This window comes from Danaus plexippus, chromosome 7, assembly GCF_018135715.1.
Source record: "Danaus plexippus chromosome 7, MEX_DaPlex, whole genome shotgun sequence".
Taxonomy (NCBI): domain Eukaryota; kingdom Metazoa; phylum Arthropoda; class Insecta; order Lepidoptera; family Nymphalidae; genus Danaus; species Danaus plexippus.
Window position 1 is genome coordinate 6,065,033 of NC_083541.1, and position 19,535 is coordinate 6,084,567.

Below are 19,535 nucleotides of genomic sequence, written 5' to 3' on the forward strand. Positions count from 1 at the left end.
AAAAGCTTTTCGCGACATTTACTCTATGTGATTGATTTTTACTACTGAATTTTTAAAAGTATGTAAGTACGAGTCTTTAAATCTCACCATATGTTTTCATTATTTAAATTATAAAATGACGTTAAAAGTAAGAAAGTAAATTTTCCAGTTGGTCTACTGATGAAGCTACCGCACCTTGACTAGAGTTTGTGAGCTCAGCACTCAATATGTTTATAGGTCATATCAAGACGGAGATGCCTTAATGAAATTTCTCCTACAAAAATCTTTATCATTGTTTTAATTTAACAGTATAGAAGGCACATTATAAAAATGTCACCACTCACAATAAAAAATACCACCACTCATATAATATACGTGTTTTTATGTTTTTAACAGAGAAGTAAATATCGAAGTAATACTTGTATTAAAATTCAAATAGAATTAATTAATATAGTATATTTTATCAAATCTTTATTACTTATTTAATAGTAAACAGTAGCCAATAAAATTTTCAATATTTGCGACGTATTGGATCAGTACATTAATTATAGTTTATTATCTTTAACATGTTAGACTTTTGAAATATCTAAAAGGGAAATTTAAATACCATATTTATTTATTTATTTCATTTGAACTTTATTATATATATATGAATAATTATTAATAAGTCATTGCTAAAAGTGTTGCTAAGGATTTATTACTTCTAAATAAACAAGCGGCTTGTGTCTGGTGTTTCTTTAGGGAAATTTATATTTTGGTTACAAAATTGCCTCATTATTACTTAAGGTATCTTTAAAATTTCATATTGATTTCGTTTCTATGCTGAGTGAAGCTTAAATTAACATTTAAAAAACTGATTTAAATCGAACATTGTTCTCCGAATTCTTTAATTAATGCACGAGCTGTTTTGTTTTTTTTTTTTATTTTGCCCTCAAAATCGATTGTGTCAAGTTTTTTAAAATGCCTTGGGTATCTGTAGGGATCATTTTGTGTTTCAGCAAAGCAGTCAGTTCCATTTTAATTTAAATAATTATTTTCTTCATATTGAGACGATAACGTTTCTTTATTGTTACTCTAAAAATTGTTATATAAGTCAAATAAAAATGAAATAAACAAAAATATGTCTTTTCATCGCTAATAAGAAAAGAGATTCAAGAAAATTGCAAAAATCTAAAGACAGAATGTTCTATTTGAAATCTTCAGAATAGTGACTACTTTGTTTGTAAGAAATGACGAAGGATGTCCTGACAGGTAAAAATAAATTAAAGAGAGTTGAAAAGGGTACTTTGAAAGATTGATGGGTGAAAGAACCGAGTGGAGTGTGTTAGACACTGTAAATGAGTAATAAGACATCATAACGAACTAATGTTCTATATACATAAACCTGTATATATGAAAGAACTTCATTTCAATATATATAAAGTTTACCAAGAAGAAATCGCTCATGAGCGATAAGACTGCCTTTTATCCTTATAAATTTTCTTCTGTTATATTCTATATTTATTTTTCTTTGGCTGGTATAGAATGTTCTTGTATTCCGTATATAAACTAATAAAGAGTTTTTTGTAAAAAATCTCAAAGATGGTAGTCAAAAATAGCAGTAGGATATATTATTTATAAAATGGTATTAATAGCAATAAGTAACTTCATTGCCGCTCCAGTCAAAGTTGACGGAAGTGTAGGAAGCGAAAGCCATAGACATTCCAATAATAGACTCTTAATATCATAATCATTGGTTGCAAATTAAAATATGTTACGTGTAATAAAATAAAATCAAATAACTTAAAAAAAAAGAATATATTTGTATAGATACAATTACGGATCATTGTAAGTATAATAGTGTATTGAAATATCTTACAGAAAAAACCTAAATCCATGGAGCATAAAAGTAAAAATTTCTTTTCTGTTATTGATACTAAATCCCTGATTCGCGCTCGCAGTTCCTCGTAAACTCCCTGCTATAGCTTGCCTCCAATCGAATCGTGTAATTTCGCCGGCCGTCGTAAAATTAGAATTGCACTTATAAATAAATGATTCGTCTAAAGCACTTACGTAACCTAGTTACACGTCATATAACTTGTTTGTCATTGAGTCGTTCTGCGTGTATTTCAATATATTTTTTATATCAAAAAAATATTCGGCAGGTGAGCTATCACTGATATTGGGTCTTTAGGGTATTTGTCATTTTACGACCCATTTTATCACTTGGACACAAATTGCTGGATTACGGAACACCAATATGTCTCAGTATTATTACGCATAAAAATATCTTTATATTTATTAAAATTCATTAAGTCACAACAAATCAAAATATCAAAAATTAGAAAAACATGTAATCTCTTAATTTATTATTTGGTATATATTAGGTATTATTATAGGTATGAAAAGTAAATGTATTTTTGTTTTCATCTCTGGTAAATTAAAGACTGGAAAATGTATCCAAATCCCTCTTAAATTCATTTAAAAATAACTTCCTACTCTCCACGTACTTGAGGAAACCACTCAAATCTTAGGCAAAACTGTTGAGTTTCCATTCAGACAATCAATACATTAAAGTTAAGTGGCTCGTGATGAAACTCGAAAAAACTGGGTTAAAACAGTCACTGTAATGACGGTTCAGTGAAAAGTGATACAATTACAAGTTATGGATTCTATTCCTTGTTCTTTTTCAGTACAGTCAACCGTCAAATTGTACGAAGTAACAACGTTCGTTCCCATTTGATTTCAACTTCCGACAGTAATCCTTTATTACATTTTTCTGTCTTAATAAGCTCATACAAAAGAATCAAACAATTAATAAAATGTACCTGAATCGTGAAAAATAAGGTTCTTATTATCTTGTATAATAGTCATGGTGGCCTGGAGGTTAAAAGGCCCGCTTCTCATACGTGAAGGCGCGGGTTCGAAACCTGGCAAGTACCAATGTGATCTTTTCCGAGTCATATGTACTTTCTAAGAGTATTTAGACACCACTGACAGACGGTGAAGGAAAACATCGAGGAAACCTGGTCTTATAATTTCAAATTATAAGATAGAAATCGCCAACCCGTCTTGAGCAAGCGTGGTGATTAATGCTCTAACCTTCTCCAAGTGAGAAGAGGCCTTTGCTCAGCAGTGGGCTCCTATAGGCTGATGATGATGATGATTATCTTTTATAAAGTGATCTCTTGTTTACAACTTTTACAATTGTTCGTTTCATTCACACTAAGAAAACTGTTTCAACATAAATTGTAAGTGCACAGAATTTCATGTCTTTCACTACTTTCGGCATTTGCAGTTTAAATAATTAAATATCCCGCTCTTACAAGCGACTTAATCTTAGACTAACATGAAGTATTTATATTTTAATTTACAGATTTTTCTGAGACGGACAAGAAATTCAGGATGACCGGACCACTTATATCACCTCTATTCTTCTGTCGCTCCAATAAAAATATCAATACTTTTGAATTTAGCATTAAGAGAAAATAGATGACCAATAAAAATATGTAGAAGTTATACTGATTATTCTTTTCACAATAAGTAACATAAGTTTATAATATCAAGATTTTTCATTTAAATCACCAATTGATTTTACATATCATAAAAACTTTCACTTCTCGAAAATAGCTATAAAAATAAAATTATAACTATCGTCTGCCTATTATCACGGTTGTTGAATAGTAACCGAAACGTCGGGATTATTTAGTTTTAAAATAATAAAAATTCGCGTAGTATATCCGAAATATATTAGTTTCATTTAAATGAATAAAACTGGCGAAAGTCTTAGATCTAATTATTATAACTATTCCATAAGCCACTTTTCCATACCTCGTTTCTGAGGCGATTTAAGGGTAAATTATTTTAATTCATACACAGACTATTTATGTTCAGTCAAAAAAGTAAATCGACATGGAGTGACGTGACAATTTGACAGATTATTGACTAGAGCAGTACGGTTCAAAACGATCCAAACCTGCTTCACAATCATCGTGGTTCTCTGAATTCTCTTTGCCGAGGTCAGAAATTGTGATTGCTTTACGATAGCTTTACGAACACATCCTATAGAATTAATTTGTATTTCTAATAGCGAAATAAAATTTATATATACATGTATATTTTAAATTCGTTGTTATAAAATCTGTTCGCCTTTTGATAGTGTGTGTTCAGAAAGAAATATAAAAGGTAACCTTTTATGAGAGTGAACAAGAAAATGCTATAAGAAAATTTTTCTTTTCAAAGCATACCTTTAAAAAACGTATGACTGTATAATGTTCATAGTGTACTATTTGTTTCTTGAAGACTCCAACCTTTTTTGCATAAAGGTATATTATTTTTTACCATCATTTACTTTATTTATTGAAACAATTTTGTTAATTCAATAAATAAAATAAATAAAGTTTTGAATGCTCGTTTGAACGTTGTACGAAAAATTTGATAGTTAGAATTATACCCTACAATGGAATTGTAACATTTCCCACAACAAATTACTTATATACATACTTCTTCTTCTTTCTGGCAATGTATCCCAGCATTAGCCAGGGTCTGCCTTCCTGCTTAAACTCCTCCACTTTGCACGGTCTTTGGCAACCTCGGTGGTAAGTCCATTGGCTCTCATGTCCTGCTTCACGGTGTCCAGCCATCGCTTTCTTGGGCGTCCTGGAGGTCTTGCTCCAGGGACCGACATATCAAGGCAAATTTTTCCGACGTAGTTGTCAGGCCGGCGTGCAACGTGGCCATACCATCTCTCTCTCGACTCTCTTCAAGCTAATCCGCTACGTCACGGACTCCAAGACTACCTCGGATAAATGTGTAATGTATACGTTCAGTCCGCGTTACGCCACACATCCACCTCAGCAACTTCATCTCCGTGACGTGAAGTTAATGAGTGTGCCTGGACAGTGCTGGCCAACATTCACTGCCATATAAGAGAACCGGTCGGATTATGCTCTTGTCTATTAGTCCCTTGAGCTTGGGCGGTATTCTGCGGTCGCAGACCACACCTGTGACCTCACGCCATTTCGCCCAAGCAGCGCTGATCCGGGCTTGGACATCGCGATCGATGCCTCCGGACTCATGCAGAATAAATCCAAGGTACCTGAACTTTTCCGACTTAACGGCTGGTTCAGGGCCTATATGGATAGTGCAAGAGTCCGGGCTTCCGCAAGCCATGTACTCGGTCTTCTTCACATTTATTTTAAGACCACCGTTCTCAAGCGTTCCAGAGGTTCACTCTTCGCTCCAGCGTCAACCTGCTCTCATCAATGAGCGCTATGTCATCGGCATACATCATCAGCCATGGAGGCTGGTGCTGGATGTTAGCCGAGACAGTGTCCAGCACTACATTGAACAAGAATTGGCTAATAGCCGAGGCTTGGTGAACCCCTACTGAGATCGGAGAGGGTTTTGTATCGCCAACAGCAGTCCTAACCATTGAAACGGAATCGCGGTACATGTCTCTGATGATGTCAATATAGGCTCAGGGATCCCTTTGAATCGCAATGCCCACCAGATACATTGACGAGGCACGCAGTCAAAGGCCTTCTGAATGCGACATGCAGAGTTCTGCTTCTTTCCCTCTATGCCTTCATCAGAGTTCTGATGGTAAAATTTCTTAAATTTCTTAATATATTTTCTGGTAAATAATATGAAAGCAAGTTATAACTGTTTTTTTTTTTTAAATTTATCTCCAACTGTAGCAATTCTAAATTTCTAGAAGGCTATATTTAAGGGGGTATGTTTAAAAGTACATATGTTTATGTTTGTTTTGTTTGTTTATGTTTTCATACTGTCTTTTTGTCCAAACAAAAAAAGAACAACCGATTTTGAAAAATTTTGTTATATTTCTTGATTGTAGTCAGCAAACTGATTAGTTTTAATTTAAATTAATTGATTCAATTTATTTAACCAGAGTATCATAACAGCAGTTACATAAAGCTTTTTAATTGTGTATGTGACCTTTCGGGCAGCGGTAAGTTAAATACTAAAATTTGAGTATAACCCAATAATACCTTGTAGGGTAATGAAATGCCTAATACTAAGCCCGATTTGAAATTCCTAAATAAGTTAATGAGTTCGTAGTCGGAACTTGTTGTGGTCTTTTCACTTTACTATTCATATTGATTTTATTTTCTTCAAATATACTAAGGCTATACTAAGACTAGTTTAATGTGAATCCTGAAAATTTTGTTTTTAATAAACCTTTTAATTATTATATTGCTTTACACATTGTACAACATTACATTCTTACAGAATATACCAAAAATAAATAAATACAGCGATATAAGTCTCATGTTTTTTTAATTTATGAATAAAATTGTTTTTAATTTGATATAATATTTTTTTGGGTATTCGATTCTTTGCTAATTCTATTTAAACAGCTTATTAAATTATCTTTGTATAATTTTTCAAAATGTCCTTTACGATTATTAAGTTTCTAACAAAAACATTTCTGTTCAAAGTTTGTTATTCCATGTTCGTTGTGAAGCTGAGGCAATTTTTAATTTATCCAATTAAACTTGTTACTGTCGTTCTGAAACTAAATAAGGCTACAGGAGTGTTACTAATATTTTTGCAAAGCTAAAAACGTATATTTTTTGGGTAATATGAGTTATAAATATATTTTTAAAGATGAAGAAACGGAGAAATTGTTATTTTATGAAATTTATACTTAAAATAATACACTGTTTTAAACTCATTGGACTATAAATCAAAAATTGTTAAAATTTAAGGCCATCAAACAATTCTTGGACGTCTGGATACTATAGGTGTTTTTTATTTTTACCAGTAAATCTAGAAATTGTTCATTTTTAAAAACGTGTCTTCCCTTTTTTAAAATAAAGTTCATTTTCGTGATAGTAATGAGGTGCGAACTATATTAAAATAAATTAAAAATTATAATTTGATATTAAGTTAATTCGATAAAAAGTTTGTAATATACAATGACAGTGTTCAACTCTGATAAGGGTCAACCACGATCCCAATAAATTGAATTTTGGCAAACATTACAGTACAAAATTAAGGTTAGTCATCCTATCATTATATTAGAAAATATTAAATATTTTACAGTAACACGTAAAATTTTAACTATAAATGATATGAGGATAATATTAACCCAAAAGAGGCTTAATACTAATTTAAATTGTGTTATAATTATGATGTGATTTAAACTTCCGGAAACATTTAATTTTCCAGCTTAAATAAGGTCAAATATGTAATTATTTGTAAGGGCGACAGAGAGCAATATGACAGAAGAAACTGTATTTATACAAATAATGTTTATAAATTATCCAAATAAATAAAATATTTACGTTTTAGTAAAGCAATTTAATTTATTACTTTGAATTAATTATAACGTACAGTTTTATATACTTAATAGCTAAGCTATTTTTTTATTTGTTTCGAATATCACGGACAATAAAGTAATGAAAAACTTTTCATTAATTAATTAATATCTTAGAAATTTAATTGGGAAACTTTGTATGACAGTAATTTTATACGGAAAACTTCGCCGTAAATGAAAGAAAGTGTCACAAAAGAAAACACAAATCGAATTTTAATACGGAGGGAACTTTAATCGTTCACCCAATTTCTTATTAAACGCAAAGTACTCTCTAATTTAAATCGGTTTAAGGAACTTTGCGGGAAGTTGTGCTATCTAAAAACAGGAATTACAGGAAACCTTGTTTTAAGTGATATTCTAAAGTTTTAAGTCATTTAATTCTTACCTATCCTTAGCGATACCATGCAAAACCTTCGTTGTATGTTACATTTGCGATGAAAAAAGAAATTCTATTCATAAAGAAAGTTTTTATAGAAAATGTATACTACATTTTCTATGAAATGAAACACTTATTAAATTTACAAGGCAATCTTACGTTTTCGATTTATTTGCAAGTTATTATGTGTTATGTTGAAACGAAACTAAAGGGTAGTCTATAAAGCTCTGATCACCTTCGTTCACCGAATTAGGTAAGACGTGGCAAAATTATGTAATCTTATGAAAAAGTTAGCAGTTAATTAAAAGTTAACAATTTAGATATGCTCATAAGTAGAAAACAAGTGCGGTTAGTACACAAGCCAAATCATAAAAAGATGTAATTCTTTGATTGTAATTTTTAACTTAGTTGTTCATACGTACTACATAGCTTGTTCATACTTCTTAAAATTCTTTAATAACTGAAAGTTCTGGAGTAATATTATAATAATAAATAAAGTGGCAATGCTAGAATTATACAACATAAAAATTGTTGTGTTTTGAATACATAAATAAAGCGCACAAAGTTATTGAAGAGCAGCGAGGCTTGAAATAGCGACAGTAAATATGCTTACTCTACAGGAGCAAATATGTAAGGTTGATTCATTGTTTTTTTTGCATATAATATTGTCAGCAACTAGTAAAACATACATTTTTATATAATATGATGTCAAAATTTTTTATTGGTAAATCTATTGAAATAATTGTAAGAGCAGACACTATTAATGTACATGTAAGACAAAACAAAAGATTGGACCTTTTTTTACAAATACAATATTGTACCCACAAAAATATATATATACTAAAACAAAATAGCTAATGTTTATTCAAAAAATTAGTAGATTTCTTTTGGTATAAAAATATAAATATTTTATATTAACTACATTAAAACAACTAAATGTATCCATCCGTACTAATTTATTCTTACAATGGCAATACTATCATGGTTGATAAAATTTGGCTTGCCCTTAACAGATTTCTAGATATCCGTCGCTTAAACGAATTTTAATGTAAAGTTCGTAAGATAAATCTCACCTGCCATTTTTTATTGAAAAAGTTAGGACGAACATAAAATCTTGATCTACTTGTTGGAACAGATTTTACTGCGAGTGTTCATACAAAATTTAGAAGGCTATGAGTAGTTAAAAGATTTTTTCTTTTTTTTTTATACAGTAATAAGCAAATTTTTCTTACAGTAAGTAAAATATCCAAACACATAAATATAGTAAATTAGAAACCAATTAAGACGAAGAAAATATAATTTCAATAACGAAAAATGAGGCGGATGTTTTTGTAGAGATATTACAGATTTGAAAAACATTACATATTGTAAAGTGTTTAAAAATTTATCATGTTTTAAAATATATGCAGTTCTATTCCAGAAGAATTAAAAATAACTTTTATTTTCAACTGCTTTAACATATATATTATTCAATGAAAATTCAATTATCCATACGGGATTTTTAACTCAGTAATTAAGATATTATTTCTGTATCAATGTTCATATGTATACATTTATCTGAAGTTATATGTATTATATAAATGTGCTAGTTTCATATTTAAATGTACTTGTCTTGTAAACATCTTTGTTACTATTTTAAAAATGGTTATCTTCCTACTTTATTATTGTTATTTTATAATGCTATTTTTCTCTATATTCTAATACAAAACATATTAATTGATTGATAAAATTCAATACTTAGGTAGTTAATAGACATTTATGGAAATATATATTAATATATATTGTACAGTTCTTCCGGCAATGAAAATCTATATAAAAAGGACTAAAGACCTATGATTTCGGTAACCGAATGATGGAAAAACCCAGTGATTAATGAGTGGAATCGAGTTTGATTTTGTGGAAGCGCTTAATTTCACCAAAGTCTTAAGACAGCAATTTGTTGCAGCGTTTTTTGTAGTAATAGTCATTTATTATCTGTGTCAAAGTTCAAAAACTGTTTCTAAGGGTTTGGATAACAAATAAATAATCTTTACATGAAAAAAACTTAAGCGATACTGATATAAAAATAATAATCATACATTGATAATTTTATGATGAATTAAACTCAGCACAAATTACACTAAGAGAATTGATTTCAACGAAAGTCAGTAGTTATAGAGTTAGTTACTAGTGATGAGCGATTCACAGTAAGTTTGAATAATCACAACTAGTTTAACGTGTGTCCTTGAAGAATTATATCAGATTTACAGAATAGCGATCAAACACAAACTGGTTTTATTGTAAGAGTTTTGAAGTATCTAAAGTAAAGGTTAAGAAGAGGAATATATATATATTGTTTTTGTATTTTATAGCAAAACCTGAGCTATAAGGTTAAATTCTTCATATTAAAAGGCTATTTTAGTTTTTTTCTTTGCCTATTGCTGTAAGTCCTATAGACATTGAAAGTGTTGCTGGAGAGGGTGGGTGGTCCGAATAAGTGCTACTCATAAAAAACAAGCCGAAAGACCCCATTGCAAGCTTGTCCCAAGGGACTTCCGTGGGGACCTTGGCTTAGGACATCGTTGATGATTGTCTTCGGGATATACGATAACAAACTGATCTTTGGTATGAAACGGGCTCTCTTCTTCGCCAGCAACAGCGATGTATGGTTGAATTTTGTATGTTGAAGAGTCATTGATATCAGTCTTTTTTTGTCGCCAAAGTCTAAGACGAGGTCTTTAGGTCTTGCCTATGGCAGATTTAGCAGATGAGGAATAGACGGATGACTTTTTCACATCGTCTTGAAGTACGTGGCAATTATAGAAAGTTCCTGACGCAAAATGAGATCGAAGTTCCTGACGCACTAAGGTACTCCTGAGGTTATATGAATTTACTTTGTGGCAATTACAGTTTGTTAATTGTTAAAAGAAATTCTTTAACAAAGCAAACACTTACATACGATATGACTGGAATAATGAAGGTATTCTAATGTATGACTTTATTTGGAATGGACATTTTACTTTTACTATAGAACAAGGGGTATACGCGATTTAGTAAGTTGGCAGTAGTTTCTTTACTATCCAGATATGCCGGTGGAAGGTTACATAGATATCCCGATATATATAATAGATATTTGGCTCCTTTTTTAGGGTGGTCGTACAATTTAATTTTTTTATTTGGAATGCTACATAGTATTTCTAATTTATAATTATATATTAATTATTTCTAATAAAGATAAATTCAGTGCTCTTTTCAGGACTTATCTCTATCCTGCATCAGCGAAACATTTCCCAAAGACAGCGATATTACAAGACGAGTTATAGTGTATTTTGGGGACCTTTGTCTGGGGTGTCTATCTACAACAAAAGGATGGAGGCTGACCGTAAATATTAACCAAGCTTCGTATTCAAGCGCTTTAGTTAAGTGACCTGCATTTTACAGTTCTAGGCTTGAGTGCTTGGCTCTCTAAGATTACCAGTTATGCATTATTCTTTGTGTCTCTTATCGAAGACAGGTGGTTCCGTCAGTCTTTCTAATGGAGGCATCACAGAGATAGAACGCTGATGAGAATGAAAAGTGCGTTTGAAAGAGTGCTGGGAGTTTTTTTGGGGCGTCGCTCAGCTTTTATCAATGTGGGACTCTGAGACATCTACGATAGTTCGCAGGATGACCTTATTAGCAGCAGGACTCTACTCTGAATCTACTGGATCTTACTGGATCGTTTAAGCATTTGACCTCTGTGACTGGCCGTACAGTTGGCGTCTGTGGTCTTGTCCGGGGACACTAAAGTTTCTAATGCTATCTGATTTTGGGCCTTTGAGATAGCAAACGGTCGCTATAATGATTTTTTTCCCTCTCGAGGAATAATCTACGTGTTCTACCACCATGTATTAGTTTTTTTTTTCATCCTATGAACTTTTAGCACTAGTAAAAACCGTAGACTTAAGTTTCTCTTTGTTTCTTTCTACTGGCTACTGGATACCATTGCTATGAAAATATAAAACTCGTTTAAATTACTGTTTTCTGTATTTTCGATTTCTATATCATAGTTCATAACATTATCTGTAACACCACTAAATTAATTTTAAAAACAATTCATCACTCATCTATAAAAAAGTCCACAACCTTTTTATAATCTCACGTTTTAAATATTGTCGATAAACTTTTTATCACCAACTCACTTTCTTAACAAACACAAAGTGCTGTTAAATTGAAATCGGTTGACGAAACTTGACGGAAAGTTTTATTATCTAAAGCAAAAACAACTTATAAAGACCGTCGTCAGTGATATTCTGAAGTTTTTATGTGAGAAAAAGCTTTTTAATTCCGGAAGATTCCTTTAAAGCATTTATGAGATGAAATTTATTTTTGATATTATATGTACATTCTTTATTGACCTATTCCTCTTGGTGGCTTAAGATTTTGTTTTTTAATCTATTAAGTTCTATCAAATTTGAGGACCTATGATTTGAACAACTCACTATCTCTTTGCTTTAGGTTACTCAAGAATTATATATATGTTTTAGTAATTAAGTATAATTCTAAAGTAATATACATATTCGTTCAAAGATATGATTTAAGATGTAACTAGAAATTATATTATTTTGCAATTTTTTTTTAAAACAGCAAACTTATTTTTTATATTTTTATTCGTATGGAAACCTGCAACGAATTTAAAACAAAATTAATTTAAATTCCTTTATTACATTAAAAGTATCATATGTTTTCTTTTTTTATTACTTAATTATATTTCTATTTAAAAGTTTTTAATGAAAATAAGACTAATACTATTACTTTAACTCAATTCTGAATCGCTAAGTGAAATTTCTAGTACGCTTAATACTTTAATATATCTCACGCACGTTTTATAAACGTGCCCTTTTATGCGCTTGGTTAAATTTTCTGAAGCATCTTGAAGAGGCTTACTTCATATTTTTAAATATAAGTATATAACGTTCTTTAGAAAATCCAAGTTGATTCATATTAGTCTAACTTTTTATTTCTTAAATATTCCTTACCTTATATTTCTTTACATTTAGCTTAGGTTTACAATGGTTATTCAAAGGCAATATTAATAATACAACACTCAGTTTAAAGGTAAATTACGAGTTATGTTTCCTTCTTTTGCTTGTTTTTGTAAAAATTAATATGTTGCAATAGTATTAATGTATTCACAAAAATTATGTGACATTCAATTAAAATTAATAAGTTCAAACATATCAAAAGTATTTATTCGTTAAATTTTTGTCAAGTTGGCTAAGTGTAAATTATGACAACAATAATATTTAAATTAATTATGATAAATCTAATAACAAACAAATAGGTATTTCAAGACACAATTCCTCTTATACTTATATATATATTTTACTAACGTAATTTGTGTGAAATAAGTACAGTAATAACGCCACTTAGACGACAGTTCAGTTAGGTATTTTATTCGGCCTGAACTAATACCCGTCAAAAGTCAATGTCTAAAATAGCAACGCTTCTACAAGGCGCGATAAATCCCTTAATAACTTTAAAATACTCTATAAATAAATGCAAATTAAAAATTTTAAGAAAGCAACGTACCATTGCTTATATAAAACTTAATGTTAAAACATAAAAAAGAAGCGAGTGCTTCACTGAGAGATCATAACGACAGTAGAAATTACTTAAGAATATTTCCTCAAAACCTTATCTCTGCAACATAAAAAATATTAGAACAAAGTATTTTACTCTCGAGGGAAGAACTCATTTCGGGGGATTTGAGTTCATCTCGTGAGTACAAAGAGCTACAGTGACCCTGTGGGACAAAACGTTTCATTATTATATCATTAAAATTTAATGACGCCAAGGGGATTTTTAAGAATTTTACTTATTTTATTTTATTCTAGTTTAGTAGTTGCTATCAAAACCTTAAAAAAATTCTGTTTGCTAATTTAAATTAGTACAATTATCTACTCTTTTTTGCATAATCACTAATTGTCAGCAAAAACCTTTTCCAATGTAATCCATAAATTAATTTGGAATGCGAACGTACCTATTTGTCGATGTATTTTATTTTTAGCGTTTCACAAAACGTACAAAGTCGATTATAATCGTTTTTTATTTATGGAGCCTTAGCTGTCGCATTTCCAATAAAAGTAAAAGATTCCCAGGAAAAACTGCTAAGCAATATATATTTATTTCCAAGTTCCAAAATATTATTCTTCTAATAAATACATACATAAAGATTTTTATTGTCACAATATTACCACCGTTCTGTAGTAGCATATATCTTTATAAACTTAACTTTAGGATAATATTTGTTTATAATAAGTATTAAGAATGACTTTTCGAATATACGTACATTAAAGGAATATGGTTTCATTAGGAGAAATTTATTTACTAACAATTTGGGTATATGTATATACTACACTCTATATCAGATTTCTTATATTTACTTATATTGGTAATAACTGAACAGATATTGTAAGTGATATTATAAGGAAAACCGCATTAAGGTTTGAAAAGGAATCGAAAAATAATAACTCTATTTAACAAATAAATAAAAGAAATTTCGAACAATAAAAGCAAATCCCTTTAGGTACCTGTTTTAAATAACTTTTTATTATTTTATAAAGCGATAAAATAGTTTTCAACTATATGTTCCCAACAGATAAAATTAATCCTGAAAATGTGATTTCCTTTTATTATTTGATAGTGTAGAATAAAAACGAACTAAAAAGCAGTATCCGACTTCACGCTTCTCTAATTTCATCTTCTAGTAGCTTTACTATTGAAGCTACGTGTATCATGACCCAATTCAAAATGGTGAATTAAATATCGGACTATATATAGATATAGAACAGGCTGGATGCAGGGCCCCAGATCGGTACAGTCAGTGCACTTTTGGGGCGCTGACGTTCATCAATGGACAGATAAGCTGATATATGATGATGGTCACTGATATAATGGTCATATGACCTTGGATATGACGTTTTCTCTTAAGTTTTACTTACTGACATTATTTTTATTTTATAATATCTATTTCAATTTTAATTCCCTTTTTTCTTATATTTAACAACAAATTTTTTTTTTTGGTTAAAATTTTGAGAATAAAATTAAATATACTGGATGATATAAATTTAATTTCTTATAATTTTTACTAACAGACTAAAAAGCCTTTGGTAATAAGCTTATTGATATAAAAATGCAAGATCAAAGATATTTTTTTATAGATATGTACCTAGAAAAATATTTTTACATTTCTGTTTTCAATAGACATTAATAATGGTAACTTGCGTGCTATAAACAAATTGATCACAATATTTCCATCACAAACTAAATAATATTAGTAATACTATTTGTATCATTTTTTCTTACGTTTAAGCTTTACATTTTTATCAATACATACACATTATTTGAAAAACAGCAGCACGTCCAGACCCATACATAATTCCATTTTTACAACTATGAACAACCAGATTGAAATTATGTATTTTCAGATGTCATTAAAAATAAGAAAAAATACTCCACGTTATATTAAATTGGATAAACAAACGTAGAACCTACTTACAAAATCATTTACTTTGGGTTTTGTAATATCATGCCTTATGTTTGATATATTACAACTGCTAGAAAATTAATAGACGAACTATGTTAAGTGAAACCTCAGAGCATTCTCTGTTACACCAGCAAAATAAAATCACACGAAGAGAGCTTAAGTTTCTACAAAACTCAAAATTATTGGTAATCCCCACATTAATTTATTTATTATATTCTAATAAACGGTAAACAGTAAACTGCATCTTCACGGTTGAAGTAAACAATAATGGGTTATTAGTTTGTTTGGCATTTAGATTAGAACCATCATTTTTTGGTTACATTATCCGGATTATTCGGCTTATTTTGTCAATAATAATGCCCAGAAATACATACGTATGTTCCACGCATCCTAATTTCAATAGAGAAGATGGCTGACAATTATCTCCACTCTTAAAAAATTAAAATGTTCATGACCATGATAAAATAGTAAAATTGCTTGGTAGATCTGAAAAACATATATTAGTTTCATAGAGAACAGAATGTCAAAGATTAGCTACCAAAATATTTTCTTTTTCCAAAATATATATTTTGTAGGACACAAAATATAAAAGCGTTGCTCCAAAACAATAAAATCCTAGTTTAGTTACTAAAAAGTGTTATGCTATACCTATGTTAATAAACCATTTTATAACAAATAAACGTTTATAAAATCAAAGTTCTCTGTTTTTATCGTATAGTGAGAGCCAATTTAGAATACAAAGCTTAAATATTTGCAAGTCGAATCAGCTACAACATAGCTTTGAATATTTGTCTATTCAGAATTTGACTTTAAAATTAGATGTAACCGTCTATCAAAATGTACCACTTGAAATCTTTGTTATCATATCACATGTGACGAACAGTGGGCAGTCTGGGTTCACTTTAAATTATAATATAGACTTTTCTCGGATTTTACAAAAAAATAATTTTTATTTATAAAAAAAAAGGTTTTCAAAAGTACGAAAAATAAAAGTTAAATACAAATTTTATATGGAGAAAAATATCCTTTAGTCATTGTTAAAGCCTATTATGAACTTACTTATCTCTTTTAGTTTCATATAAATGGACGACCACGTAACCAAAACTGCACATTTTGTGTTCTGTAGGTGTTTTCTCCTCATCCTCTTTATTTGCTCGAAAATTTGTACACTGCACATACACGTGCACATATACAAATTATGTGTATGTAGTTTTTCTGAATGCAAACAATTTATTTGAAAATAATTAAGAGTGACTTAAAGGATGTACTTTATTGTTTCAAAATTTCTTTCGCGTTTTTGTTATCCAGCTGTAATTAAGGTCTTTCTTAAGGTAAAAAAAGGTTCTCATATCAAATATTTTTAATAAAAACATTTTCTTTGACTGTATTCATATCTTTTAATAATAGTTTTAATACCTATCTAAACAAAGCAGCAGACGGCGAGAAAGGGTACTTTGTCGCCGATCAGAACCAGACCTGAGCGTACCGCGCGCTCCTCAAAGAGCCATCAGACCACTACAAATGGGCCTCTAGAGCCGATGCCAAGCCGGGTTGCGGGTGAAAGCGCAATGATGTATCGCGACCTGGCTCGGAGCAGGAACAGATACGAGGGGTTTTTAGTCAGTAGGAATCTGATACTCCCACTTGCCCCACCCAGGAAAAGAGGGGTCATTTGTTGATTTTCCCCCAAAAAACAAACTCTTGTGTTTCAAATAGGACACAGTATTTGTAAGTGCAATTTAATGTACTCGTATATTTAAGGACATGTTCTATTTAATAACCATTCCAAGTGGTAACTGTCAATTAATGCCAAACAATTGTAAGAAATGATGTGATATTGTAAAAACGTATAAAATTGCAATAGAATTGTATCATTGAAACATTGGAAAATCACTAAGATTAAAACTCCAGTCTAGCTCTATTTAAATATTATTATAAAAAATATTACATAAATATGAAAATATATTACTGAAGTTATTAAAGTAATTGCGATTAAATAAAGTTCTAAAGTTATTTAAACATTACATTACACAAAAAATATTCACATTTTGACGGACTACAATAAAAAAAAACTCACATTCTGTTATGTTAGATTTAATTTTGAGCAAATTTCATAATTTTATAAGAACATAAATAGGGGTGTCTGAGCTTATGAACAGGTGTATTCTATTAGACTGTACTTGTAATTTTATATGAATATATATAGTATTGTTTAAAATGTTGAAGGTTCTTTGATATACTCGTAGAAACTTTGTATGATGAGAATATTATAACCCTGAACCATTTGAGAGATGTCACAAGTTGTTCAATAAGTTTTGTAAAAATGAATGTAAAATGAAACTTAGGAAAACAATAAGTCTGTGTCTGTGATAAAAAGTTTCATTAAAACAAATATTCTTGTATCGATAAAGTAAATATTTAATACGATCTACTATTTTTTCCTAAAATATTGCATCAAAATATATTTGTATAAGGAAAAATATTAATTTTAACAGAAATCTGAATCGAATTCAGTGAAGAAGCGAGGTAGAGAAGTTTATAATGAGGTCTTGCGTGTAACCTGCCACTTAGCGTAACGACTAAGATGTCTCGAGTTTCTACTTGTGAATCTTTCTGCATAGTCCGTTTAAAAATATTTACATGAAAAATGTTAAGACGAAAAAAATGGCAATTTAAATTCACAAATCATTTTAAATTTAAAAAATATAGTTTTATTTCAACGTCTCATTCAGGATTTTATGTTTATTAATATAGAATGAGTACTAATAATAATAATCTTTCCACATCATTAAAGTTTGAAACGCAAGTAAATCTGAACTAAATAGTATTTAAGATAACCACTTAGAAATAACAAAGGTCACTAACTTGGATTGACTATATTTGCGTATAGCGAAAAGCTTGTCTGCTCCGACAGGGATTTTGCATTGCGTTTTGAATCAAAAGTTATGGAGTGAAACATGATACACTGCGTGGGGGCTAAGACTGATTGTTGATAATTTACCATTTAACTTAGGTTTTATTTATTTTAACCGATTTGGAATGTTCCACAAGCAAAAATGTGTCTAGCTATTCGAAGTATCTAATGTCGTTACTTCTTAACAGTTCTAGTACCTAATTATTGAAAAAATTTAAATATTTTAGAACATTGGTAGCTGGTGGTAGCCTGGAGGCTAAAGGCCCGCCTCTCATACGTGAGGGCTTGGGTTTGGAACCTGGCAAGTTCCAATGTGATCTTTCCCGTGTTATATGTACTTTCTAAGAGTATTTAGACACCACTGGCAGACAGTGAAGGAAAACATCGTGAGGATACTTGGACTTACATTTTCAAATTATAAGTTTGAAATCGCCAATCCGCCTTTTGCAAGCGTTGTGATTAATGCTCTAACCTTCTCCTTGTGAGAAGAGGCCTTTGCTCAGCAATGGGTCCAATAGGCTGATGATGATGGTAGTTACAGACGAAAGTATAGTTTCTGGGCTCGGATGTTTATAAGATATTTAAAGAAACGAATAATACCAATTTTAGCTGAACTTTGAAAAAGTTATTCAAAATAAGACAATAAATAAATAAACGACGTTTACTTATTTGCTCATTGTGTTATATAACGCAAAAGCGCCTCGCATTAGATATTTATTAGATCAGAATAAGGGTTGAAACAGCCTCTAGCAAGTGTAATTTATCCTCGTGCAAACGAACTAAGAATACTTAAAGAATATGGGGTAGTGGTAAAGAGTATCTGGAGTAATGCTTAAAAAGGAATATACGTAATCTACAGTTAAATCAAATAATTTGTTGATTATTTTTACCATTTCTTGTGGGTACAATTTAATACCAAATTGTAGTTTATTTAAAGCAAAAGAAGATTTTAAATATTCTGAAATTTTATTATGGGGTTCTATAATTAGAATGAAGATATTTATTCTGGATTTATTTAAAACAAGGTAACTTAAGAACGTCTGTGAGGAATCGATTAACATTTTTTTTTTTTATTGAAAACGATACAACGTGAGAGTGATCTCATTAAGTGCTGGTTTATTGGAGTGAAACGAATGTATATGCCTAAACTAAAAGCTGATACTACAGTGAAATAACATAGAACAAAACAATATTTTTAATGTTCGTAGTAGTTGCTATGATAAAATTAGAAAATTATAATTTTAATCTCTAAAACTTTATTGTAATTTATTTAATGCAAACCCTTTAGGAACCGAACGGATTACTTTTAATAATAAATTTATTTTAAGTAAATATTTGAGACTTTTGTCAAAGGTAACTTAAATGTCTAAGTTTAAAAAGTCATCCTTATATATATTTGTAACTTCCATTATTTTTATATTTTTGTCATTATTTCCAT